Genomic DNA, 27,070 nt, shown 5'->3' with positions numbered 1-27,070 from the left:
ACTTACTTTCCAGGAAGATACAGCTTTTTTATCCCATGGCTTTGAGTGCTCTCCCAGAGATGTGCTCTAGGAAGCACATCTGAAGTGAAGGGAGCACCAGCTCTGGAACCAGACAGAAGTGGATTTGAATCCTGGTTTTGCCGCTTACTGACTGTGGGCTGGTGGGTTAGTTATTTAGCCTCTTTATAGTGCTTTCCACAGTAATCTGTTTTATTTAACAGGTTTATTCATAGCAGGTGTTTATTGAATGCCTACAGTTTGCAAGGCACTGTGCTGTTTTTCCCAGGTTGTGATTTTAACAGTCATGTGTTTGCCTTCATGGAGCATTCCATGAGCCGGTGTGCTCTTCCTTGTGACTGTTATACACTTGCCCTTCTTCTCCTGGGTTGGTAACTAATTTCCTGTCCACCTAGCAGTGCTTCAAGGACAACCAAATTTAACTTATCTGGAACCAACTGGTGTGCAGACTAACCAGCTGAAACCAGTTTAAAAGAAATAGTGCATTTCTGAAAGACTAAGAAATGACCAGCAAAAACATGTACATATATTCTGTGTGGTCTTTTACTGACCCCTGCCTGGCGACCAAGAAGTGCTAAGTGAGTGTATCCCCTTGGTAGTTAGATGCTTTACTTGCAGACCCCTAATTCGTAGTTCATTCATAGAGAGGGGTTAGTTGCAGGTTTGCTGTGGCACTGTGGTCCTGGAGAGCAGAGCCCTACTTTGCCCTTGTACAGAAATGTTTCTCTTAGCAGAGGAAGACTGGAGTGAGCCTAACTTTTTACTCTGTCTTCTCTTAAGACATTTTAATTTTTTAATCAAATATTTAGGAGGGGAGGAGTGAAGGAGGAATGAAAAGATAATGCAGAATTGGGTAGCTTGGGAGCTCACTACCTACAAACTTGGAACTGACAGTACTCAACCTAAAATCATTTCTGTGGTGGATTGAACTGGGATCTAACCTCCCAGCAAGCTTGGGGTTTTCTGGGACATGGGGAACAGGGATTTTCAGGAATCTGACAAAAGGAGGAAGGTAATTTAACTTCTGAGTAGAGACGGCTCAACAATGTTATGTGTGAACCCCGGTTGACGTACAGCAGTGACAGCATTTTAAAGTCCCTTGGTGGCTAGGAAAGATGACGGTGACCTTGAAGGAAAGAGGCTATCTAGCAAAAACATGATCATGCATGTTGTGGCCCTTAAGCACTTTCCTAGACTATGCCAGGTTATTAGGAAGCTGAGAATCAGTAGACTTAGATTGTTGCAATGCATAGGCGTTTTCCTAATATTGGGGGGTGGGGGAAAAGCTCAGATAAGAAACAGGTTATAGTAATAGTCTGTTGGTTTTTCCAGGTAGTACCCTTTTGGACATTTTTATCAAGTAATTTTTATGTTTTATTTATCAATTGTGACTGTGTTTTTTTGTTGTTCTGTTTTTTGTTTGTTTGTTTTTGTTTTGTTTTGTTTTTTTTACTATTTTGAGTGCTACCTCTGGAATAATAAATATTTCTAAATATTGTATGCAACTTTAACCATACAGTAAGGGTAAGTTTACACAAAATCATTCAGCTACCATTTGTCTAATTTCTATAAATAATAAAATTATTTTGAGATATTCTCTGGTCTTTCTTCTGCTCCCCTTCTTAATTTTCCTTTCCTGTTTCCTCGGTTACCTAAGAGTTGGCTGGTTTTTATTTTTTAAATCTATATATCATATTCTTATAATCCTTCCTCTCCCTTCTCATGTGACTTTTTTTTCTAATGCATTACATTTAAAAAGAAAATTTTCCTTATGATGCATTAATGCAGACTTTATCCATTGGTTTCATTTTGTCCACTCCAAAATTGGGGTGGTTTATAGAGATTCAGAAACTATATAGCAAGAAATGCAAAATAAAGATGTAAAATAAAATCAAAGTCCTAATATAAAAATCTAGTATTTGCTTTCATTGGGACACAAGTATTTAAACTTCATTGTAGATGGTGCAAAAAAGAAACCTAGTCAGTTTATGTCCATAACTTTTCAAAGTAAACAAATTTTTGTTTTAAGAAAAGCAATTCCTGACACTTAGATCAGAAGGAAATTTCTCTTTGGAAGCCTTATAAACAGGACCCCTGAGCAATGCAATGGAATGAGCAGTGGCTTCACGATAGTCCTACTATGGATACACCAACAAACTGCATAAAGCCCCTCTGTAGGCCAGATGCATCATACTGGAGCATCTTCAGTAACAGCACTTACACGATGAGGGGATGAGGATGATTCAAAACATTGTGGCTTAAAAGGGGAAGAGAGTTTGGAATAATAATTAGGATGGAGATACTGCATGTTCTTTAGGCAGTCTTTCATAAATATTCTTTCTCTCAACTTTTTATGGATTATAAGCTCTGTGAGGACAGGAAGGATATTTGTTTTGTTCATATTACTAATAGACTTACTGCCACAGTGCAGGCTATTAAGAAGTCTTTTCAGAATAAATATGCACTGGGTTTGAGCTTGTATTTTTTGGTGCTTATCATTACAAGAAGAGAGAACATGGTCTTGTTCAGGTAGATGTCGGTTACTCAGGCAGCACCTCAAAGGGCTCATTGGCAAGCCTGGTTCTCAGAAACTTGATTTCGTTACCGTACTTGTGGGTAATTGAGTTCAAGGAAACTGATGCTTGCTAACCAAATACAGGATAGACAGAAATAGAAACAATGCCTGTCTGTGTTAACCTATAAGTCTATTGGGAGAAATATAATTGCGAAGTAGACTCAAACTCTTGGCCATTCAACAATACATGATCTCACTTTAAGAGAAGTCAGATTATAATCAGAAGAGTTGCTTAGTGACTCTTTTGGTCAAGGCCAAGGAAATTAATCACTTATGCTAATGACTGGGGTGCAGATTCTCTGCTGGTTAGGGTTTATTTTGCCCTGAACAGTGCTGGAAATTTTTGTTCTCTAAGTTTCCCGTTCCTATTCTTAATTTAGCAACACTGTCCTCTAAAAACATTGTTCTCCACTGACCTGAAAGAGAACACTAAGTTAAATAGTCTACTTAAAATCTGTTTTTAAATAAGGCGAAAAGGATGAAATTCGATACCTGAATTGTTTGTGAATCTCAACTCTCCATGTTGTTATTGTTTGCCATTGTGTTAAGGCATAGTTAACTCCTGGTTGTAATAAATATGATGCTTATCTTGTGAAGTTTTCACTGATTTGCCGGAGTAAAGGACATATCTAAAAGTGCTGTCCATAGGCAACAATTAGGGTAGAAGTTCTAGTGCATACTGCAGGTTGTACATACATACACAAACTGCTCTGGTGACTTAATAGTTGTATTTTGGCATTGTAGTCAAATTTGAGACTCTCATCTCACCTTTCTTTTATATTAAATCTAGCAGTTGCTGGGAATGCTTGAAGCAGAATACATAGCGCCTTGAAGAACAATAAGCTTTGAAAAGTGATCACTTTAATGCAGGCATGAAAATTTCCTGTTAGCATTAAACTAGAATGTAGGAGCCTGCAGTGATTGAAACTAACATTAGGTAGAGGGCCAGGTGGTAGGTATTAGGACAGTTGGTTGTCCATTTGAGGGGAAAAAAAAATTGTATGTCAGGATCGTACCTTTTGCCATACGTGAAAATGAATTCTGGAGAGATTAAAGATTTGAATGTTAAAATTAAAACTCAGAAAAGTACTTGAACAAAAGTAGGAATAATTTTTATTTAGTTTTAAGCACGGAAAAGCTTTTTGACACGACGTACAACTCAGATGCCATACAATGAAAAGATGGATAGATTCTAACTATGTAAAATATTTAAGATTCTTCCTGCCAAAAGATTCTACAAATATAATTAAGTTGTATAGGAGAAAATATTAGTAGCCTAGCCTATAGGAAAGATAGAGTTAATTTTTCTTACTGTGTAAGTCCTCTTAAGCATCAATAATCAAGGACAGATACCCCAATAGAAAAATGATCAATGTAAATGAATAGGTAATTCACTTAGAATAGGGATCTAAACATATGAACCCTGATTAAGAGCCTTAGCTGTAAAGACAGACCCTTCTTCAAGTCAGTTATAAAGAAACAGAAGAATGAATTGGAAAATGTGTGCTTTTGTAGGGTAGTGGGGAAATTAACATGTTAGGGAAAAAGAGTTGAATATTGGCTATGATTTATAGGTAATTTAGAAATGTTGAGATATATATATATATATATTTAAAATCGTGAAATAGTTGAGTAGAGAAGGGATTCCCGCTATTCCTGATTTAGTATGGAGGACAGCAGATAAATGATTTGAGTTTATGCCTCACCTAAGCTTATGTAATAATTGTTAATTTGTTCCAAGTTATGTGTCTCATAAATAATTGAAAGTTGAGTATTGTCTCTTTTTTTTTTCTTTCTGGTGCCTCCTGCACAGACATCTTTAATAAAGTGCTCCCAGAGTCCTGATGAAGGTCCTTTTTTGCAATGGTTTTGAAACCCTTCCCCAGTAGAGTTTTTCAGTGTTATGTTTATGGGAATATCCTTTCTGATTCAGAACTCAGTTTCTGGAACTTTTGCATTAGGGACTCCTTGTTTTGTAATGAAATTGTCACCCAGGAGATAGCAGTTGACCTCTCCCCCTCCTTTCCTGTTTTGCTCATCTGCCTCTCATTGGCCAGTGTAAAACAATAACCTTAGCAGAACAGTCTCTTCCATTATAGCTCATTTGTCTTCTTACAGGCATGACTCCAAATGGTCTGTAGAATCCTTCTTCTAATGCCAGGTGAAATAACTAAATATTTTATTTAAAAGAAGGAATCTGAAATCTCCTTGCTTTTAGCTACTGCTGGGCTGTAAACATTGCAAAAAGATGTCAGCAAGAAGTTACTTAAGCAAATGAAGTGATGCTGTTACAAGAATTTGAAAGCAAAATTTGCTGTGAATCAGTAAGCTGACAGCATGGTTTGTTGGTTGAGCTGAAAAATTAACAGGCAACCTCTGTTGGCAGTATTAGCTTGAGATGGAATGGTTCTGGGTACTATAAAATAACAAGTTACCAACTTTTTTTTTGGCCCGTGTGACAGGCACTGTGCTAAGTCTTTTGCATGAATTAGCTCACTGAATCCTCACATCAACACTATGGTATAGGTATTGTTGTATCTCTGTTTTGTAGATGTGGAAATTAAAGTGCAGGAAAATTATAATTTTCCAAAGTTAATATCCTTGGAAAGTGGTGGACTTAGTTTAAAATATGATTAAGTTTTGGAAGAAGATAATGGGCAGGGGGTATAGCTGCTGGGGGAGGGAAATGGGAATGGGCCTCAGTGGAGGGGTTTACCTTGGATGAGAACGTGTAAAGAACAGGGGTGTTTTTGCTTGGAGGGACTCCTTCCCCAAGTTCAGTCCATGCCTAATGGGTAGTACTAACTGGTCCGGCATTCAGGATTGTGTTCCTCCAGTCAAGTGGTTGGTTCAAGGTGGGCAGTTTCTCGAGTGAAGCCAGTTACAGCTTTTATCTTTGCTTGAGCTAAGGAGGATGCCTCCTGCCACTCAAACCTAGGTTGACAAGAGGCAGGAGTGGCTACACTACTCTGGCACTGTGTGAAGCCTGAGAAGGCAGTCAGAATAAGAAGAGAGAGAGAAAAATCAGGTCTTGAAGATTTTGATTCAGTGTCTATAATGTGCTCTACTTTACTTCTGGCTATTCCAGTTTCTTGAGCAAATTAAAACCCTGCCCCCTTTTTTCTTTAGCTTACCTCAGTCTGTATTAGGGTTCTTGTCCCTCGAAATTGATAGAGTCCTAACTGATAGAGAAATTATATGTACACACACACACACACACTTTTTTTTTTTTTTTTTTTTTTTGGCTGAGGCAGGAGAACAGATGGTGGAGATAACATGAGTTTTTAGATGAATTGGTGAGGATATTCACACCAAATAACCTTTTGTTCCTAAGTTATTTGAAAACAGAAGTTAAGTGACTTGCAAGCATCTGACAAGTGATAGCTGAGACTAGGATTCAGATCGTGGACTTCAGTTCAGTGCTCTTTATACCATGTTATGTCAGTTATGCAAACAGAAAAGGTAGGAAATGGTGGTCTTTGGATGAGCTGCCTGTGGATAAAAAGAAAAATGCGTTTCATCTATTTTTTCATTGTTGTATTTGAAGAACTCTTTAGGATAGAGCAGTACAACGGCTTTCCTGGTGTGAAGAGCCTCGGTGAGTATCTGTTGATATATTTGGGTCTGGGTACGCTGGTTATAGCTACACAAATCTTTATTTTGAGGCAGTCATAATTTTGAGTTGCTTCAGGGAGAGAGGTGCTTATAAAGCAGTAAAATCCTGTTTGAATGTAGCGGTCTCTTTTCACTGCCTGGATGTGCTTGTGGAAAATGTCTCCCTAGAACCTTTAATTTTGTTCCTAAATTTATAACAGAGCCACTTCTTGATGCTATCTGTTGCCCAAGGTACTTCTGGTGATCAGATTGTTATTAAGTTGGGTAGGTGAGTCCTGCAGGGAACCGTTTATTGTTTTGTACAAGAATAGGTGGTGCTGAGGCATCATGTCTCATTTTGGGCATCAAATGGTCTCTTACTTTAAAATCTGACACTGGCACTGCTTTTTCTTTGATTTAAACAGAAAATCAGCAAATGCTCATCTGAGCATGAGAAAGATATCATTAAAACAACTTCTTTTAAGGCATTGGCTCTATTTTACTCTGGAAAATAAGAACGAGAAAGCACTACAGTAACATTAAGTATACCTATGTCCAAATGATGAGAAGTGGATGGCATTTTGGCCTAATGTCAGTTACTGTAATTCTTTCCCCTGGAAAAAATAGCTTTCTTTTGAGCCCCAGTATCGATTTTCAGTTGAAAATGTTAGAAATATACAGGGCTGAAAATACATTGTAGCTTCAAATCTAAAGAAATTTGCTGAGACGTGAAATAAAGGCTTTATCAAACACTATTTGAGGCAGAAGAGGCAGAGAAAATGGAAAACATAGACTATAAATGATTGGCCTTGTAGGAGATAGTAAGGGATCTATTCAGACAAGACTTTGCCACCTCGTGTAATGATAATGGCCAACGTTTATTAAGTACTAACGGTGTGCCAGTGTGCTTAACTCTTATCTTAATAATACTCAAGAGTCTTCAAGACAGGTGGTATTTCTAACCCCCATTTTACAGAAGAGGAATCTTGAGACTTAGGTTCATAACTTGTCCGAGGTTTCACAGCTAAGCTAGGTGTCAGAGCTGAGATTTGAACACAGGCAAACTGATTCTCATGACCCACTTTTAACCAATATGCTCTGCTACCTCTGGTTGTGTTGTGACTCCAGAAGTGACCACAGGTACAATTTTACCTCATTTGCTGCTATTTCTCATACCTTGGGTGCATCTCCATCTTTTTTGGGAGGTGACCTAGGGGATGTGAATCAGCAACTCCCCCTCCCATTGCATTCCCTTCATACTGCTTCCTTTTCTGAATGTGCCGCACTGTGTGGGATTCTTGGGCATTTTTTGACAACCTGGTCATTATCTGTCTCAATCCTTTATTTCCTTTGTAGCACTTAGTATAAATTGCAAAGACTTGTATAATTTTAATTATTTCTTTATTTACTTTTTTGTGTCTTTTCTTCCTCACTAATAGTAGTATCCAGTGTTTATTGAGCTTTTCTTAATGGCCAGGTGTGTTCTGTATGTATGAGTTTTATTATTTCTAACTACAGCTCTTTCAGGTAGATACAAATGAGGACACTGAAGCGTAGAGAGTTTAAGAACTTGCCTAAATTTACGCAGCATTTAACATCTAGAGCTGTTGGTCTTAATTAGAAGCTGGCAAACCTTTTCTGTAAAGGACCAGATGGTAAATATTTTAGACTTCATAGGGCAGGAGACAAAATCAAGGATATGATGTAGATACTTATGTAACAAGAAAGAAAACAAATTTCCATGTATTTTAATTGAAGAAATTTAAAATATAATTAAGCAAAAATTTTCAATACAGGTTTGCTTTTGAGAAGAATAGAATTATTTTTGGAGAGGGATAGCCTTTTGCTTCATTGGGGTTCTAAGCTAAGTGTTCCTATCATCAAATCGATTGCAAATATTCTTCAGCAAAAACTATTCTTAGCTTGTGGACCGTACGGAGACAGGCAGCAGGCCAGATTTTGCCCCCAGTGTGTAGTTTGCCAGCTCCTGTTACTAACTGCTGCTCTGCCACTTACTGAACGCGGCGGTTCTCAGCCCAGGGTGCAAATTAAACTGACCTGGGGAGCTTTGAATTAGAATTACTGCCAATCACTGTTCTAGAAGCTGGGCAGGCAATGACAAACACAAGACAAATCTCTGCTTTTACGGAATTAGCTGATGTTAAGTGCTAAGTAGAAAAATAAAGCAGGGAAGGAAGTATAGGCAGGATGTGTTGAGAGGGTTCAGTTTTAGATAGGGTGGCTCGGGAAGGTCTCACATAGGGAACCCCTGTCTACCTCTCCCCAGGGGCATTTTCCTCTAAATCCTGAGATAACCACCATTCTCGTACATATGTAAATATATTGCTAAACAATGCTTTTGAAGTGTTGTATATAGTGTGATAACATTTATATATTTTTGTGCAGCTTACTTTTTATATGCAAAGTTATTTGTCAGATTTATTCGTATTAATATGTATAGCTCCCATCCATTTATGTATCAGCTATCTATTGCTTTGTAACAAACCCCAAAACTTACTGACTTAAAATAACCACTGTTTGTTGTTGCTTATGAGACAGTGGGTTAGCTAGAGGATTCGGCTGATCTTGGCTAGACCTGCTCATGTGTCCATGACTTGCTGCTGGTTGGCTGAAGTTTGGGTAGGTTAAAATGATTTAAGTGGAGACTGGTTGTTACTGCTTCACATACTTCATCCTGCAGGAAGCTAGCCCGATCTTAATCACCACACTGGGGAGCAAGGGTTATAAGAGAGCAAGAGGAAGCATGTAAGGCATCGAGACTTAACCTGAGAACTAGCAGGACGTTTCTTTTACTGCATTCTGTTGCCAGGGCCATCCCAGATTTGAGGGATGCAGCTCTTGATGAGAGGAGGGGCAAAGGCATGTTGCAAAGTGTCATGGATACAGGGCAGGGAGTGATTGTGGACAGTGTAGCAAACAATCTACCTCAACTCATTTTCAGTACTGTATAGTATTTTATTGAGTGAATATGCTGCAGTTGATTTATTCATTCTTCTGTTGATGGGCATTTCTACTGTCCCCAGTGCTTGGCTTTTATACACAGTGCTGCTGTGGATAATCTTGTATGTATCTCTTTGTGTATATGGGCTGCAAGAGTTTCATTAAGGAATATGTGTTTGAGTGAGTGTGTGAGATGGTTGCACAGGTTAGTGTGAAATGTGTATGCAAATAATACACCTAGAAGTGGAATTGTTGCTTTGTAGAGTGTGCACATCTTTAGCTTTACTAGAAATTGCCAGTGACTGTATTTATTTATGCTATTGGTACTATAGTTCTCCCTGTTCCACATCTTTGCCAGGGTTTTTTAATTTTTTTTTTTTTTTGCCACTCCCAGTGGGTGTGAAATGGTATCTCATAGAGGTTTTAATTTATATATTTTTTATTGTTAATGAGATAAGCAACTTTTCATATGCTTTTGGCCATTGTGCTTCTTCTGTAAATTGCCAGTTAATGTATCGTGCCCATTTTTTTAATTGGATTGTTTTGTCTTTTGCTGATTTGTTGGGTTTTTTTGGATTCTAATCCTTTGTTAGTTATATATGTTTTAATATTCTTTCTCAGTCTGTGCTTTGTCTTTGCAATTTTTAAGTGGACTCTGGATGAACAGACATTTTTAATTTCAATGCTGTTGGATTTATCAGCCTTTTCTTTCATGGTTTATACTTTTTATGTCTTATTAAAGGAATCTTTCCCTCTTCCATGTTCAGATTCTCTTTTGTCCTCTCGAAGTTTTAAAGTATATGTTTTCATATTTGGCCTAGAATAAATTTTTGTATATTTTTGTATGTGGTGTTAAGTTAGGATTGTTTTTTTTTAATATTATGGATTTCTGACTCTCCCAGCACAATTTGTTGAATTTTTCTCTCTCCTCTCCTTTCATGCAATGCCAGCTCTGTTATTCGTTGAGTTTCCATGTGTACATGGGTTCTGCATTCCCTTTCGTATTAATTTCATATATAGAAACGTCTAGTTTTCACTTTTGAAGCTGGCTCTTTTTGTTTATAGTGTATTATTGCCTAAGACGTGCCCTTAATTCCTTTGGGTAATAATAATAATATGTGGCACTTTTTTGGTTGCTCACTGTATACTAGATTAGATTATACTTAGTAATGCTCTAATACATTTGGTCCTCATGATGTTACTGTGAGTTAGCTATTTTTGTTTTCGTTTTACAGATGAGTAAACAGGCACAGAGGAAGACTACTTAGCTGGGATTATGAACCCAGACCAGCTGGCTTCAGGGTCTCAACTTTAAACCACTGTGCTATACTGTTTCTCATTTAAATGAGCTTATAAGTGACTTTTCTAATTTGAAACATTTAAACAGGAGTAAGAGCAACTTCCAGTCAACTATTACCTCTAAAATTTGCCAGATTGTTAGAATGAGTCAGGCAGGGGCCGTAAAGATGTATTGCAGTTTCTTTTTGGAATTTAATTTGGCTTCCTAAAACGGTCGTTTTTGAGATTCCCCCCAGTTTACCCTCAACAATGCATGTGAGGAAGATGTAGAAAATAAGTGCAGGTGCTTAGTCAATGCTTCTTTCTTTTAATGTGACCTCATTTTAATAAGACCTGACCTGAGCAAGAAGGGCAAATTTTATATTCAACATAAAATTTATGAGTATTTTGTACAACAAAATTGTTTAAGTACATACTTTGTTCAGAGAATTACAGGAAACAAGATGAATCAAACAGTTCCTGCCCTCAAAAGGAGTATGCTCTTAGAACAGTTGACAAATTATAAATGCAGTTGTCTGTTTTTATACGCATATGTACCCACCTTAGCTTCACAAAAGGAGGCGGCTAGAAGTTGTTTATAACTTAATTGGGGAGATCAAACATATAAGGGAAAAGTCATTCAAGATAGAATGCAGTTAAATTACAAAGCACTGGGGATACGGGTGGCTGTAGAAATGGAAGAAATCGTTTTGCACTTGAGGTGAAGCTGGAGAAAGAGGCTGAGAGCGACAGTAACACTAACATGTTAGCTGGGTCCTAACAAGGAAGGTAGGATCTTGACAGGTGGATTAGGAGTGGAGGGTGGGATTGCATTTCAGAAAGATGGAACAACGTGAACCAAAGTCTGGTAGAGGCACGAAAGGCTAGCCGTGTTTGGAGCAGTAGTTCGATTTGGCTAGAATACAGAAGAGCAGAAGTAAATAAGTTGGGGCCAGTTTGTGTAGGGTCTTAAATATCAGGCTAAGGTGTTTGGACTTAATTCAGTAGACAGTGGGGAGCCACTGAAGTATTTTGAGTAATATGACCTGGGCCATGCTTTTGGAAGATTAATCTGGTTAGGAATTAATCTGAGCGGAGTGAATGAATGGGAAAGTGAAAGTATTTTCCACTGTTGGATCACTTTTTGTTGTTGTTTTCTGTGTAAACAACCAAAACAAGCATAAGCTTAATTTAGTTATTAAATAATAATGCTAAGAATCTTCATTGATACATATATTTGTTCTCATATTCAACTGTCTTTTAAAACTAGTTGAGGCCCTATGTACCTGTTGGATTCTAGTGCAGTTTTTGCATTCAGGCCCATCTTCCAAACACAGGGTTCTGACAGTACCACTGTACTGCTCAGAAAGCCTTCAACACCCCTCCACTTGGCTGCTGAATGAAGTGCAAACTTGCCCTCCCTCGTTTATATCTCCCACTCCCACCACTCACTGACTGCTTCAGAAAAATTGTTCTCAGACTCCTTGTGATTTCCTACTTCTTTGTCTCATTTGCTCTAGTTTCTATGATCTTCTTAGAGTCATAAGATTAAAAAGGGGGGAAGGTACGTTGAAGTCCTGAGAACTTAAGTGACTAGATCATATCTGGCAGAGCTGGGATAAAAGCTCTATCATTTGTTTAAAAAGTATTCTTTGTACCTGCCAGGGCCAGGTATTGTGCCATACCCTGAAGATACATGATGGTGAGTGAAACAGAAGTGCTCCCTGCTCTCATAGCCTGCAGTCTTGAGAGACACATTTACCATTAGGAGTAATTAAACCAATGTTGTGATTACTAACTGGGGTGGGTCCTATCAAGGAAAAGTACTTTGGGGTGCTGTGAGAGAAAATAATGGGGGAAGGCGGTGAAGCTGGTTCAGACTGGCATGTCAGGGAAAGTCTCTTTGAGGAAGTGAATTTTAAGCTGAGAATTGAAATGTGAGAGTAAGCGTAGAGGAAGGCAAAGGGTGAGAAGGGAATTCTTTCCAAGCAGAGAGAACAGGCCCCTGAGTGGAGAAGTCTGGGGTCACAGAGGACCTGAAGGTCAGTGTGGCCAGGACATTTTGGTTACTGAGAAGTGAGATGAGCCTTGAGATCAGGCAGAGACCAGGTCATATAGAGCCTTTTAGGCCACAGTTAGGATTTTTCATTTTGTATACAGTGCAATGGGAAGAAAGGAGCAATTGGAGTGCTTTTGAATTGAGGAGTGACAATCCAATTTATATTTTTAAAAATCACTGTAATTAGTAATATATCCTAAACCCAACTTCTTCTTATCTCCTCCTACCCTACTCTGGTCTAAATCTTACACGAGCTGGCCGGTCTCTGCTTTGACCTTGCAGTCCTACAGCCTATTCTTGACATGGCCACTAGTGTTTTCCTTTAAAATACTACACGCAGCTCTCCTCTGCTCCAGATCTTCGAGTGGTTTCATGCGAGTAAAAGGCAGAGGTGTGCTCCCACCTCAGGACCTTTACACTTGCTGTATGCTTTGCCTGGGGTACTTTTCCGGATACCCATGTGGCTGACTTCCTGACCTTCTTCAGGTCTGTAACAACTGGCGAATCCACCCCTGGCCACTGTATTTAACACTAGACCCCACCCTGCCTATCCTTCAGTACTTTTTTTTTCACTTACTGCCCTCTGGCATATTTTATACTGGAATGTAAGTTTCCCTAGGTAAAGGACTTTGTAAGAGAGTTTTGTGCACGGTATTTAGTACTCAGTGCAGACTGTCTGGCATAGAGCAGACATTCAGTAAATATTAGCTGAAGGATGAATGAATGGATGGAGAGTGTATTGGAGGAGTCTAGAGTAGGAGCTGGAAACGGTTATAGGCTCTTTGTCTAGATGAGAGATGATGTTGGCTGAGAACGTTGTGGAAGATGCAGAGAAATGATGGATTCAAGATATATTTTGGAGATAGAATCAACGGATGGTTCACAATGATGAAAATAACTCAAGTTTTTACCTCACAAGTTTAGTGTTCTTTCCGTTAAACCACCGTGAAACATGGTTAGCTGGTAATCTTAGTAATTAGATGAGATTCTTTTTTTTTTTTTTCAAGTCTGTGTCTACTGGTGCTGCCATATTCACTGATAATTGCAGAGTGTGGTGAAGATTAATAAGAATTAGGTAAGTATTTTAAGTATTTAGAAGTATTTTAAACATTCGTATTTAAGTATTTTAAGTATTTGTATTCTTTTAAAGTCAAACTTGTGAGACAGGGCACTTGGTTAGCCTATGGTGGTGGTTCTCAACTGGGGATGACTTTGCTCCCAAGGGAATGTTTGGCACATTTTTGGATGTCACAACTTGTAGGATGATGCTAATGCCATGGTCATTGGAGGCCAGGTATGTTGCTAAACACTACAGTGCACAGGTCAGCCCTCCTCTCAGAGCAGAATTCGGTCCAGAATGTCAGTAGTGCCAAGGTTGAGAAACTGTGCCTCAGTGGTTAAAACTTGCCTTAATTTCATGCTGAACCTGCCATTACACTGTTACATCCACAGACTTGTACAACTTCTTGTCTATACAAGATGTGATTAGAATGGTTATTTTAAATAAATATACTATCAGTGACACACATACATGCTCATGTACGTAAGTCCAGTTGAAAGCTCCATCTTCAAAATCATACCCTTGAAGAGGTCATTTGTTTGTTTATGTGATCCTGCTTTTTTTTTTTTTACAGTTGCCTTTGAGACCTGCAGCACATCCTTTAAATCTCCTTATTGGTACCACATTTTCTTCTGAGGGTGGATTTGGAAATATCCAGTGCTTTCTGAATGCATTGTGATGAGTTACGGGGTTGGGTGGTAATTCTATTGTAAGATCAGATTGAGATATGACTATAAAGTAATAATTGGCTCTGAAGATAGTTTAAAAGTAATGCTTCTTCAAATACAAATATTTTCATCAGTAAATATGGGGAATAAGTGCATATTCTCAATTTGAAAGGGCATATTTCTGTGTGAAAGCTCTAAAATGATTTAAAACAAAAGCAGTATTTATCAGAATGTCAAATAGTAAAAAGATTGTTGTTTTCTAGGATCAGGGAAAACAGGAACTCCCACATAATATTGGGAAGGTAACTTGGTGCAACTTTTGGAGAGCAATAATACTATTAAAATTTTAAATGTCTGAAATTCTACCTCTAGCCATTAATTTTTTAGAAACATTTACACCAGTAAGGAAAGACACATACATGTAGTCTGTTTCATCATCTATATACATACAAGCTGTTTCTTAAAGCCTTGTTTGTAAACTGGAAAAAAATAGAAACAATCCAAATACCTATCTACAACATGTTGGCGTATCACTAATCATTAGTACATCTGTACAATGGAATATTGTACACCACCAAAAATTTGATATGTGGACTGACATGAAAGGAGGTACAAAATATATTAAATGGGAGAGGGAGTTGTTAAAAAAAAACCGAACAGGCAGGTATGGCATACTATACAACATTATACATGTAAGATATGCATAGAAGAAAGCTGGAATTAAAAATACTAAATTTAAAAGTGGGAATAGGATAGCTTCCTATATTTCAGATATGTTTGATTGTTTTATAATTAATATGTTTTTTACAATCAGAAAAAAAAGAAATCTACTGTAAAGTCATGGGGCAGTCATGTTACTTTATAGCCAGATCTTTTATTGTTTTGAAGCAACCTTTTGTTTTAATACATTACTTTTCAGCAGTTCTGTATTTGTATTCATGAATACCTTAAATTGACCAGAGGTTCTCGGATTTTGTTAGTCATCTGAAGTTATTCACTGCTTTTTAAAAAAATTTTAAATTCTTGACTTTAGAGTGAAAGTGTCAAAGTTTAGTTGTGGAATGTTTTGTTCTAAAAAATCTTGGACTTTGAAATGTTATAGAACGCTCATCTGTATTTATCCTGCAGGTGGCGCTGGTGGTTTTGTGTTCTTTTGCACTGTTTATCACTCAAGAAAAATACCCCTAAACTTCAAAATCATTTAATTACTGGTTCTATTTGTGGAATGCTATCTTTCATGTAATTGTTGAAAATCAGATATTTTCTTAACTATTATTTCAAGAAATACAGTGTTAGCAGAAGAAATTTGTGACAAGTTCTTTGAACATACTCATTTTGTTCTTTATCTACTTTATTAGTCATTACAATCTCTGGGAAAATTAAATTTATTTCAGCACTGAATGATACTCTCTAACTCCTTTAAATTTCCAAAATATCATCAAATCTGGCAGTAGAACTAATTTTTTCGAATGAATTCTCTTTGAAGTCCTTCCTTTTCCCCTCTCTTTGTGTGTCTGACTCCCCCTCTCTTCTCCCTTTTTTCTCTCAGTCTGTCAAGTTCAAGAGCAGCTCAGATGCCATGAATTAAGTGAAGCACAAAAGGGGGAAAGGAGACCCTTTTGAAGAACAAAGGCCTCCCATTAGGCTGCCATGTTCTTTTTTGACAAAACGTGCACCCTACATGGTTTCTATTGTTGTCCACATGCCCTGCACATAAGGTAAATACAGTAGATCCTCATTACCTCACGTTTTCCTCCTCTTCCTCCTATGCCACACGCAACCAGTGAAGCTTTAGGTCTTTGATGTCTTTAAGCATTCTTATACAGTTGCTTTATCTCCTTTTAAAAAACTGCATGGGTAGAAATGGAAGTGGAGAGCAATGCACACCAAGTAAAACCCCACAAGAAGAGAAAATTAGCTGTTAGGGAAGCTGTAACCCAAGAATCCAGGGCAGGTGGAAGAAATCAAACAGTTTACTGCTATTCTTCCTCTACTTGGGGCCTTCTAATATCCTGCATTTTAAAAATAACTTTGATTTATGTTTACTATAGATTGGTGAGCTAGTTTCTCCTCTCTTTGTCTAGCATAATAGAACAGGCAAATGGGAATAAATTTAATTGCTGAGAATAGTCCTTGTAATAATGAGAAACTTACTAATCTGCTGCTGCTTCTCCTTGGATGCTTGCCCTCTGGTGTCGTGTAGATGGCTTAACTGTAGGTTTGTTGTCTTCTGTTACTTTTCATTGAGATGAAACTGAGAAATAACAACAACAAAAGCTTTAAGTGGCAAATAAAGGGGATAACCTTTGTAGAACCAAACTTAAAATATAAGAGAAAAATTATGGAAATTTCAAATTTTAGACACTTGAAATTTAGCTTGCTTATGGTAAAGTTGTTTTATAGTTCCTGACAAAGGTCAGTTAGTTGCTTTTGCAAAGGAATGTGTGATTCTAGATATCTACCTACTGTTAATCACTGAGAAAAACATTATCAGATTAGCAAGTCTATTGAAATAGTCAGAGACCTCCTTAGTTCACTGCAAAGAAGAAATATCTGATGAATGGAGGTTTGGACTATGGTTTTATTTATTTTTATTTTTTTCAAAGAATTTGTAAAATCAGTAAGTGGTTTGTAGTAGGGTTTTGGGGGGTTGGTTAGCAAAAGGAATGGAAGAGAGAAAGTGATGAAGGGCGAGAGGGGATATTATTTCCTTTTTTAGTACTACTTTTAAATTAAAACTTTTAATATAGTGAAGAGTAAGATTTGAACTTCTGACAGTATGTTTTCTTTTTATCTGTTGTTAAACTAATGGTGGGCAATTTGTGACTTAACATATAGAGTGGGTCTGCCTTTTTTGGATTACAGAAGTGATTCAGTGGGGTTAAAAAGAACATTAAAAGAGTTAAAGAAATAATTCCTTTGTAGGAGCAGTAGTAACATTTTATTTTGAAAATTTCATGGGAAGATTTTTAGTATTTTTTTCCTCCCACACAGCATTCAAATGAAAGTACATAGTATATTCAACCCCCCTTTTTCGGTCCTAAGAATTTCTTTTAATATTAAAACCTGGCTAGTGCACTTGAAGTTAAAAAAAAAATTAAGTATAGTAACTACTTGAGGAAATGTTTTGACCTTTAATGGACCCTGGGTATTGCTTTTTCAGGAATTATATTGCTTGGTTTCTTGTTTTTTGGCTTACAGTAGTTTGCGAGAAATTCTTTAGTTTACATACTTGGCAGCAGAATAAAAGGCAGAGAGCTTCTTGATTTGTATTGTGTAGAAAATTACCATTTCTGTTGTCTGTGCAGGATGTCCTAAAGATGTAGCCAAGGAGTTTTAGAGGCGGGGCGAGAGAGAAAGACTTGCAGTTCTAATCTTTTCTTGCTTTTGCCGCTGGTCATACTTCGGATTGTTTTTCCGCTTTTGTTCCTTGGGGTGGCATCTGTCTTCAGGAGAAATCACTTCACAGTCAAATACAAATTGCTGAACTGTGGCGTTTTTTGCTCTTCCTGTTGTGCTGAATTCAGTGGGAAGAGTTTTAATATAGGTGCATTTAAACACTTGTTATTTATGGATGGGGAGAGATGGAGAGTGAAATCTCATTCTTTACTAAATGCTCCATCTCCTGCCCATCACCTTTCAAGAACACAGTTCTGCCCCCACCACAGGGCTTTTCACTAATCCCAAATGTTTCTCTGTGCTAATCTGAAAGAGCCCTTGTACTAGAGATTGCACTTTTTTATAGTTCCCACATATAGGGTCACTTTTATGAAATTAATGATTTGACACTTTTCCAGGTTTATGACTGTACCTTTGTACATTAGTATTGATTTTAACATATTTCAGATATTGTACTGTTGTGCTGAATATGTGCTTATATTGTTTTAGTTATTCAAATAATTTAACATTTTAAGACTGTGATTTTAAATTTAAAGAGATTTAAGTTTTTAAACATTTTGAAACATTGTTCGTAAAATATTATTGTAACAGTAATCATAGTAATTAGAAAAATAATAAGGTAAATGATAAAGCATTTTAAAACATATCTAACTGGGACTGTGGAGAGAGAAGCAATTTAAAGTAATAGACCAGGTCTTTTCCTGTGTTTCCTGAGAAGCCATTTGAACAGTTACTGGCAAAATTTTAAACATTAAATGTATTTGTGACTAAAACCTGCCTTCTCAAAAAGGCAGCCTAACTGCTATGACTTCATGGGGTCTCATTGTACAGAATTAGACTTAAATGATGGCTAAAAGAGAAAGGGTATAATAAGATTGCCCAAACCTGTATTTGTTGAAAGATTGAGCATGAAAAGATTTGGAGCTTTACAGTGGTTCAAGGAAGTAAGATTTATTTTTAAAAAATCTCGATGGGTGGCTTTTTTTTTTTTTTTTCCCTGACATGGGTGGATTTTGATTTAAAACCATCCAAAGGACTGGCAAGCTGTACCCGGGGGAGAGGGAAGTGCAGGGAGGGAAGGAATCTGATGAAACGGGGACTTCACAAAGTTTCTGTGGAAGGCTTGGGACTGGGAATGAAGAAAAGAAATGAATGAAATATTAGGAAAGAAAATATTTTTATGTACATTTGTCAACTTTTATTTCTATGTTGATGGAAATAATACAGGATAGGCTTTCAGCTGTTCTCTGGCCAAACCCAGCGTACTTTCTGTTTTTGTGTGGCCCGTGAGCTAACAAGAAATTTTGAATTTTTTGAAGGAAAATAATTAAAAGCATAGTATTTTATGACATATGAAAATTAAATGAAGTTGGAATTTCTGCATCCATAAATAAAATTTTATGATCTATGATAAAGTTCTGTCCTTCCCCTGTGGCAGTTGTTGGGAAAGTAATTGGGAGCCCTCCTAGGCTGCTATAGGAAAACCACGTTATGATTTACTGATCCCTCCTGGGTGAAGTAAATGGTGTATAGGTAAGAATTTGAACTTGTAGTTCATTTTCTCTGATTCTTCCTGCTTTCTTCTCTCCTATCAGTCACATGCTTAGGACAATAAAATTAGGGATTTAGAAATGTCATCATGAAATCAATTATAGGGTTCAACAACGGTATAAAAGTCATAGTTAAAAATAAGTTATTTAATTTTCTTGCCTTCCTAACTTCTCTTGAATAACCAAGCCTAAACCAGAAGCACATTATTCATGACCAATCTCTATGTAAAATAACGAAAGCAGTAGTCATAAATCAAACTCCTGATTTATTCTGAATGACCACCAGCAGCAAACTAAGAATGATTTTTTTCCCCAACTAGAATTTCTTGTTCCAAGAAATGATAAAGTTGGTATTTTCCTTTGTTTCATTATGGTTCACGTTATATTGGTCTATGCAGGATTTTTAAAATGTACTTGGGTAGAGAAGCTATCAAAAATCCACATGGCTGTAGAACTAATGGTAGTACTCAGCTTGATTATTTTTTTTTTACATACATATATGTATTTTTTTTCAGATTCTTTTCCGTTACAACTCATTACAAGAAATTGAATAGAGTTCCCTATGCTGCACAGTAGGTCCTTGTTCATCTGCTTTATATATAGTGATGTGTATTTATTAATCCCAGACTCCTAATCTCAGCTTGATTATTTTAGGAAAGTCCTTTCCCTAGATTCTTTGCTTTCCTTCTAGATTTTTGAGTATTGCCCCAAATTTACCTTTTTTGATAAATTTCTGTAGGAGATATAGGAATATTGAAGAAGCAGGTTTGATTTTGAATAAGGAGTTACCCATTCCTGTTATTTTATTGACCTTGCTTTTAGATGAATTGCTATTTGGTGCTATATATGCTACCGTAGAAACCAGAAGTCTGCCTACTACTCTGAATTTTAACATAATTTAGTATGTTTGCTAATTAGTAGGCATACTTCTCTGTAAACACAACTGTGTTATCAAAAGGGTTGGGGAATTAAAGTAGTTTGCTTCTTACTTATTTGTTTGTAAGTTCAATTGTCTGCCTTAACCATGAATTTGGTAAAATTATACTTTCTTATAAATCCTGTTCTTACAAGAATTCTTGTCACTTTTCATTAATGCTAACATTTTCCTCTAAGAGTATTGGCTGTCTTCTCACTTTCTGTTACAGTCCTTCCTTGTTCTCCATCTTTTTCCTTGTCTTTTAGAGGATGCTCTTCTTCTGGACATGCTGGTTTTAGTCCTGAGATTTGCAGCTGATGATTCCAGGGCTGACCTTAGTCAAATTAATATAATAATTACTGATGATGGAAAAAATGGTATGATGAGACCAATAGTGTTTTCTCTTTTTTCTTTCTTTCTTCCTTTTTTTTTTGGAAGTACTTCATGTATTCCAAAAGGAAGTATAGTAGGTAGAGGTAAGGAGCATTATCAAAATACCTAACAGAGGTAGAAGTATTTTTGTAGAGAGCATAGAGGGGTGGTTTAATTTTAGTTATATTTTATTTTGTCATTCTTGCAATGATTATCTTGTTTTTTCCTGCAAATTAGGATTACATTTTTCTGTTTAGTAACTTTCCTTGGTATGTCTATAATAAAGTAATCAGACTGACTAAATGACGCAAGAAATCCAGTCTCATTATTTAATAGCTTCATTTTCTTTAGTCTAATTAATTTTCTCCTTTGCATTTATTTTTACGTCTGTTTTAAAAAGCATTATGGTTTTCCCCACTGGAATGGATGTTCCACAAGAGCAGAGGTGTTAGCTTGTTCTCTCTCTATCCCCAGTACCTGAATAGTGAACAGAGCCCATAGTGTAGGTGCTCTGAAAACATAGTGAATAAATACAGCTGTGTCCACACATCAGAAGCCATTGGGGTGAGTTGTGCCTTTGCCTGGGACCTCATTTCAGACAATCACAAAATCTTCATCCAAAAATAAGTAAAATTGACCCACATAAACTCTACTAAAGAATGGGTATGTTCCAGTGACACTCGTAACAACAGGTAAACATCATTAAAAAAACAAAGGGATACAATGAGGTATCAGATAAATGGATTGGGGTGAGGAATTATGCTAGAAAGCATATAAAATATTAGCCAAATAAAATCTGCATGTGTAAATCTTGGTGCAGAGGGAACTGGCACAGAGCGTTCATTAAACTCAGAAATGCTGGGAGGGAACCCCTGAATGGTGTGCAGGTAGGGAAGAGAGGTCCCTGAAGAAGCTAGCATCACAGGGACTGTCAGTGGCCTTTGTGTCCTAAACCCTCTGTTTGCCCCTTTGAGGACCTAATGAGATACTGGAAGTGGGGGTGTCATTATTTTTGTCACAGTCCCCAGCAGCCTCAGCTGAGGCTGTTCTTCCCTGGCAGACAGGGAGCAAGCAGCATGGTGAGGAGAGGCTATGCTTCCAGTAGTCTTTCCTCACACCAGACACTTACTTTGAAGCTTATTTTAAAACTCTATTATAGCAGTAAATGTACATCAGTCTGCAGTAATACTGCAGTTGGCCACAGCGGCCGTGAAATCTCTCTACTTACTTCTTTCTCACATTGGAAGATGGGGCTAGATACTGTTCTGATTCAGCTTTTCAGGTTTTCCATTCCCTCCTTTTCTTTTAAGTGTTGGTATTTGCTTGAGCCTAACTGTGCAAGCAGAGTTATAGAATCTTTACATTTGAAGACTGCCTGGGAAAGTTCTGGAGATTTAGGTTAAGAAACAAAGACATTTTAAAATACCAGTTTACTAGCCATCTGTCCTAGTAATGGTCAGTTTTAAATTCTGTCATTCTCCACAACACCCTCAACCCTCCAGAAAGGTGGAGTAACTCATGATGATTGGTTAAACAACAGATGAAAAATGTGAAGCCCTGGTAATGACTGACTGATAGTTCTGTGAAACAGCACTTACGCCTGAACACGTTTCTGTATAAGAATACGTTTGTGCCCTGGAAGTGTTCAGGAGAAACGACTTTAGATGAATCCTATTTAGTAATTTCTTTATCTTAGAATTTATAACAGAGATGGTGGTTTGACTACATTACACCCCAAAATTAGTGATATAGGTGCACTGGAAGACTATTATAAAGAAGAGTTCAATTTTTTAGGAAATCCTTTCCTATTGAAGCCATTTATGTGCTCTATGAGGGGAATTGCTCTAAAGCTTGAAAGTGAAAGCAGCTAAATTTTACCATCAGCTTCCCCGCCCTCATGAGTCTGCACTGTGAAATGTTTTTTAAAAAAAGAACAGGAAGACTAGAAAGTACTCAATTAAAAAATGAAATATTTTCAGTTGTATGTTTTAATCAAGTTAGGGAGGGAGGGAAAGAAACGCGGGAACACAAAGTATAAAGAAGAAAGAAATGAGTAGGTGGAATAAAAGATGAGAAAGAAGGCTATATTGATGGCAGGGGAGAGAGTGCAAGCAAGAAAGGTTGGTCAGATATAAGGAATGGAAAACGGAAGGGGTTTTATAGGTGAGCAGAATGTCTGCTTGTCACGTTCTGCCAATGTGAGCTGTGGAATAATTCACCATTCTTTGAAATATTCTTGTTTAATCATCAGTGATCTCTAGGTGGTGAAATCCAGTGGGCACTTTCCCAGACAATTTTATTTTTGGTTTTGTTTTTTTATTGCAGTATAGTCAGTTTACAATGTTGGGTCAATTTCTGGTGTACAGCACATTGCTCTAGTCATACATAATATACATATATTCATTTTCATATTCTTTTTCACCATAAGCAACTACACCCAGACCATTTCTTAACTGAGCTCTCAACAGCGTTTGAATTCTTGTCCGCTATCTCTCTCTCTTGAAACCTTACCCCTCTGGAAGCTGTGAAAACATGCTTTCTTGGTTTTCCTCTCATTTTTCTAGTAGCTTCTGCGTTGTTGTTCATGAAGTCTCAGCCCTAGCCTCCTCTGTTCTTTTCATTCTACAGCCCAGCAAATGTATGCGCCCCTTGGCTTCAGGTAGCCCTTACTGCTGCTGTGTGCCGTGCTCTAGTGTCCTACATGTGAATGGCATCACCTGTTTTATTTGGATGTCCGGGCCAGAGACTTAGGAGTCATTCCCAACGTGCCCCTGCCCCACATCCCAAGTTCTTACACCCAAGGCTTATGTCTACATCCTTAAACAATGTCTAATAACTGGCAAATCTTCCCACTCCTCAGTCCATGTTCTCTGCTACCCTAGTCTTAGTAGTCCTCATCTATGTCTTGTAGCATGATAGTAGTCTCCCATAGCCCTCCTTTATTCTCTACACTGAAGCTAGGATGATCTTTGAAACTACAAATCCAATCATGTCATTCTGCTTAAAACTGTTAACCTGCTGCTCTTAAAATAAAAATTAACATCCCACATGCCTACTTCTCTAGCCTCCCCTCTGCCCTCCCTCTGAACACTTGAGCCACCCAGGCCCTTTGGCCAGATTCTCACAGATGCCCCGTGCTGACCTTCCACATCTCCTTTTGCCTACACTTCATTCTTCAGGTATCAACACAGACAGTTTCCATTGAAAAACTGCTTCTTTACATGCGGTCTTATAGTAGTTTGTTCTTTTCCTCTATAGCATTTATCATAATTTGTCATTACATACTTCTGTGATGAGACAGGAAACTCCCGAGAGGGATGGAACCTTGTCTGTTTTTCTCACTGCGGAGCCCCCAGAACCCCCAGCGCCTGGCACATGGCGGGCAGTTAATAAATAGCGGTTAAATGCCTGGAGTCTGTCTTTTGCAAAGACTCGAGGTATACATCCCTGGTCTGTAAATTTTACTTTCAAGAATTTCACTGAGTGGTCTGTTTAGGACTCAAAAATGGGAATGATAGTATATTTATCATTGAACATGATTTAGAAACTAAAGATTCAGTAAAAGCTATTGAATTAAATCTATTCAGATTGTCTGGGAGCTCCATTTTCACTTGTCCCTGCCTTTTTTTCTAAAAGGAGACGTGCTGACTTAGGGATTTTGCTTTAATTCAGCAAACATTTGAGGGCATATAATAGGCCAGACACTTCATAGACTTTAATTGGCTACTCCCCCCTTCATTTATCTTTCCATAATAATAGAATTTAAAGTAATTTTAAACTGACATTTGGTTTTCAAGACCTCTATTTCACATGGGTACATATTTGTGTCTTTGAGTCTTACTTTTGACAAAGCACTTTGTAAATGAAATGTTCACTTGAAAGTTATTTTTTCACTTGACTGAGATTAATTAGAAAAATTCTCTTTAATTTTTATGTAACTGTGCATCTTAAAGGTATTCACATGCAAGATTTGTGTCCCCAAGTTCTGTTTCTCCCTGACTGTAATGGTAGACTCCTTCCCAGACAGTTGGTGGAGGGTTGTCGTATATAACAAGTGTCATTCATGGATGAGACTTAGATCATTTTTTTAAATAATATTTGCTGACATTAATGAAGAAATTCAGTTCCTTGTTTTACAAATCTAATATGACTCATCTCTGCCCTAGGATGCAGAACAAGTGTTGTTATGGTTTTCAGAGGTAGGTTTATGCTGAATATTTTTTTCTTTCTTAGAATTGTCCTCCCCACCATGATAGAATATATACCAGAGTTAAGGAAGTAACTTGTGACCTACCCTTGCAAACAAGTTAAATATAAAAAGACTTGATTATTTAGTTGTAAGAACTTGAGGAACACTTTAAAAGGTGAGGAGAGATATGACTTGGAGAAGGATGTAGTTCTTGGTAGAGGGAACTGCAGTATAAATGTTGCAAAGCGAACAGGTATTGATGGGAGCTGGGGGATGATGAGTGGGACTAAGTGGAAGGCTTAGCAAGCAGGTTTACTTGTCTATAGAGTGAGAAGAAAGTGGCTATTAGTCGAAACTATGTTTGGAAACATAGGCTAAGAGTTCTGACTTGATAAAATCATTAGTATTTTTAAATGTAGTATAAAAGTTTACAATGTGAGAAATAAAACTTTCCTCTGTTGGTCTTGTGAAAATAGCATGGATGCAATAGGTATCAAAGATGTTTGGTGTTTTAGCTTGGTTTTTTTTTTTAAGAGATTTTATTCTGTTACTTAGACTGTTTTTAAGTTTTCATAACCAGTCTCTTCATTCATAGAATGTGGAAAGAGAACCGAACGCTTCCCGTTAGTGAGCATGCTGTTAGGCTCTCAACAAAGCAGTGTGCACAGCCAGTTGTTTCTGTACTACTGTCAGCCAGAATTACTTGAAGGTGTGGGCAGTACTGGGACACTTACCTTTAGAAAGGTAGTTGACACTAGGTTTTTAACATGACCCTTACTCTTTTTTAAAATGTGAGGGTCAGGTGGGATACCAACCAATTTTGCTTTGCTTTTCTTTGAAATTATTTTAATTTAGGCTTTGTGAACATTTGATCTCCCTTCCCTTTTCATTGAGACGGTTTCCTTTGCTAGTTCTTTCCACAGTCTCAGACTTTTTCCCTACCTCGGTCCTAAGTGTAAAAAGGAAGATTGTCCTTTCTAACCCCTTCTCAGAAATTAATTGTGCTAAATTATCAGCTTCTTAGATTTCAAGCAATCCTCTTGCCAGAGGCATTTATTAAGTGCCCATGTGTGCTTGCTACTACCCTAAGTGTTGCAGCAATAAAGTAGGAGCACATGGGACTGCTGTCTATTAAGTGCTTTTAAAGTGCCAGGTAATACTAATTGCAAATCATACTATCAAAGGCATTCATGTAAATAGTGTCCCGCCACCCCATCCCACCAAGCTAAGTGCCTTAAATGCTTTAAGATTACATCCCCAGAGGGCGGAGTGTTTAGTCTTCATTTGGATTTGGTTTAGATGAAGAAATCTAAGTCATGCAGTTCTCTGGAGGTCTATTTATAGGCTGCTTTTACTCGAAATGTACATCAAGTATTTGAGCGTTGTCCCCATAGCAAAACATCTAACTAAGACTGCGATTGTCTGAACAAGGGAAGGTAGCCAAAGAGCTATAGTGTGCAAGTTTAAAATAATGTATTTGAGGGAAAATATTCTGGTTTACACTTGTAGGATGATGGTTTCCAAGCTATTACTAGGAGAGAATTTTAAACTATTATTGTTTATTATTGAAAGATACCAGATTCATATACTGCAGCCGGAAGACTAGTTCTGAATTTTAAAAGAAAGGTCATTGGAAACATAGAAAATATTTTTCTACTCTTGTACCAAGATATCTCTATATATTGTATATGGATTTGGATACAGTGCTTCAGGAAAGAAGGATGTTCCAGAAGTGGCATGATTAAGGGCCAGAAAGGCAAAATAATCAGTACTTCAATCTGGATTGTTACAGAAATTTAGAATGTTTTAGGCATGCATTCCACCTTCTTTTTGTCGTTTACTGAGGAATAGCTATGTTCTAGGCCATGTGCTGGGCTCACAGAATGTTTTCTGATGCTTCTGTCAGACAGGACACTACTGGTCAGTGCGAACTGCATGTCTCTAGTTTTTTTCTTACACTCTTATAGGACAAATGAAAGAAAAATAAAAAATCAAAACTTTGAGATTGTATATGATCTGAGATCATAAAATCTTGAGTAGGTAGAGTCTATGCAGTTATTTATGTACATTTGGGAGGCAGGGTCACATAGGGGTTGACAGTGGGGTTCTAGAACCAGACTGCCTGTGTCTGATGGCGTCCTGGGCTGTTTTGAGAATAATGTATTAGAGTGCTTAGGACAGTTACTGAGCCATAGTAAGGGCCCAGTAAATGATGGCTATTAAGTTGAAGAATACTAGAACTTTGTAAAGACTTTAAGAACTAGATATTGGGCAAATGAAAAATATTAAAGCACCTCCACAAGTAACCAGCATGTTATTAAGCAAATTCCCTGACAAACTGAAGATCAGATCCAGGAGGGAATGCCTTTCAGCAAGCATGTAAATATTCATGCTTTTTAGAATTCTGGGATGTAATTGTGGTGCTTGGGGC

General features: G+C 37.4%; 1 protein-coding gene across 3 annotated transcripts in view; it reads left to right on the top strand.

The window, feature by feature from the left end:
* The window catches only part of POU2F1 (POU class 2 homeobox 1), a 147,741-nt gene that overhangs the window by 15,186 nt on the left and 105,485 nt on the right, over positions 1–27,070 (top strand). Inside the window, exon 2 of one of the 3 annotated variants that reach the window (XM_014567058.2) lies at positions 13,493–13,560. The exons of 1 other annotated variant lie outside the window; for it this stretch is intronic. The gene's annotated coding sequence lies outside the window, so the exon portion shown is untranslated. Of the gene's footprint in view, positions 1–13,492; positions 13,561–15,216; positions 15,932–27,070 lie in introns of those variants that run through there. One more of the 3 variants, XM_032463813.1, reaches the window with a different exon arrangement.

The sequence above is a fragment of the Camelus ferus genome, chromosome 21 (assembly GCF_009834535.1).
Source record: "Camelus ferus isolate YT-003-E chromosome 21, BCGSAC_Cfer_1.0, whole genome shotgun sequence".
In the NCBI taxonomy this organism is placed as follows: Eukaryota; Metazoa; Chordata; class Mammalia; order Artiodactyla; family Camelidae; genus Camelus; species Camelus ferus.
The sequence above is the reverse complement of the archived record's forward strand: the minus strand, read 5'-3'. Positions and strand labels throughout refer to the sequence as shown.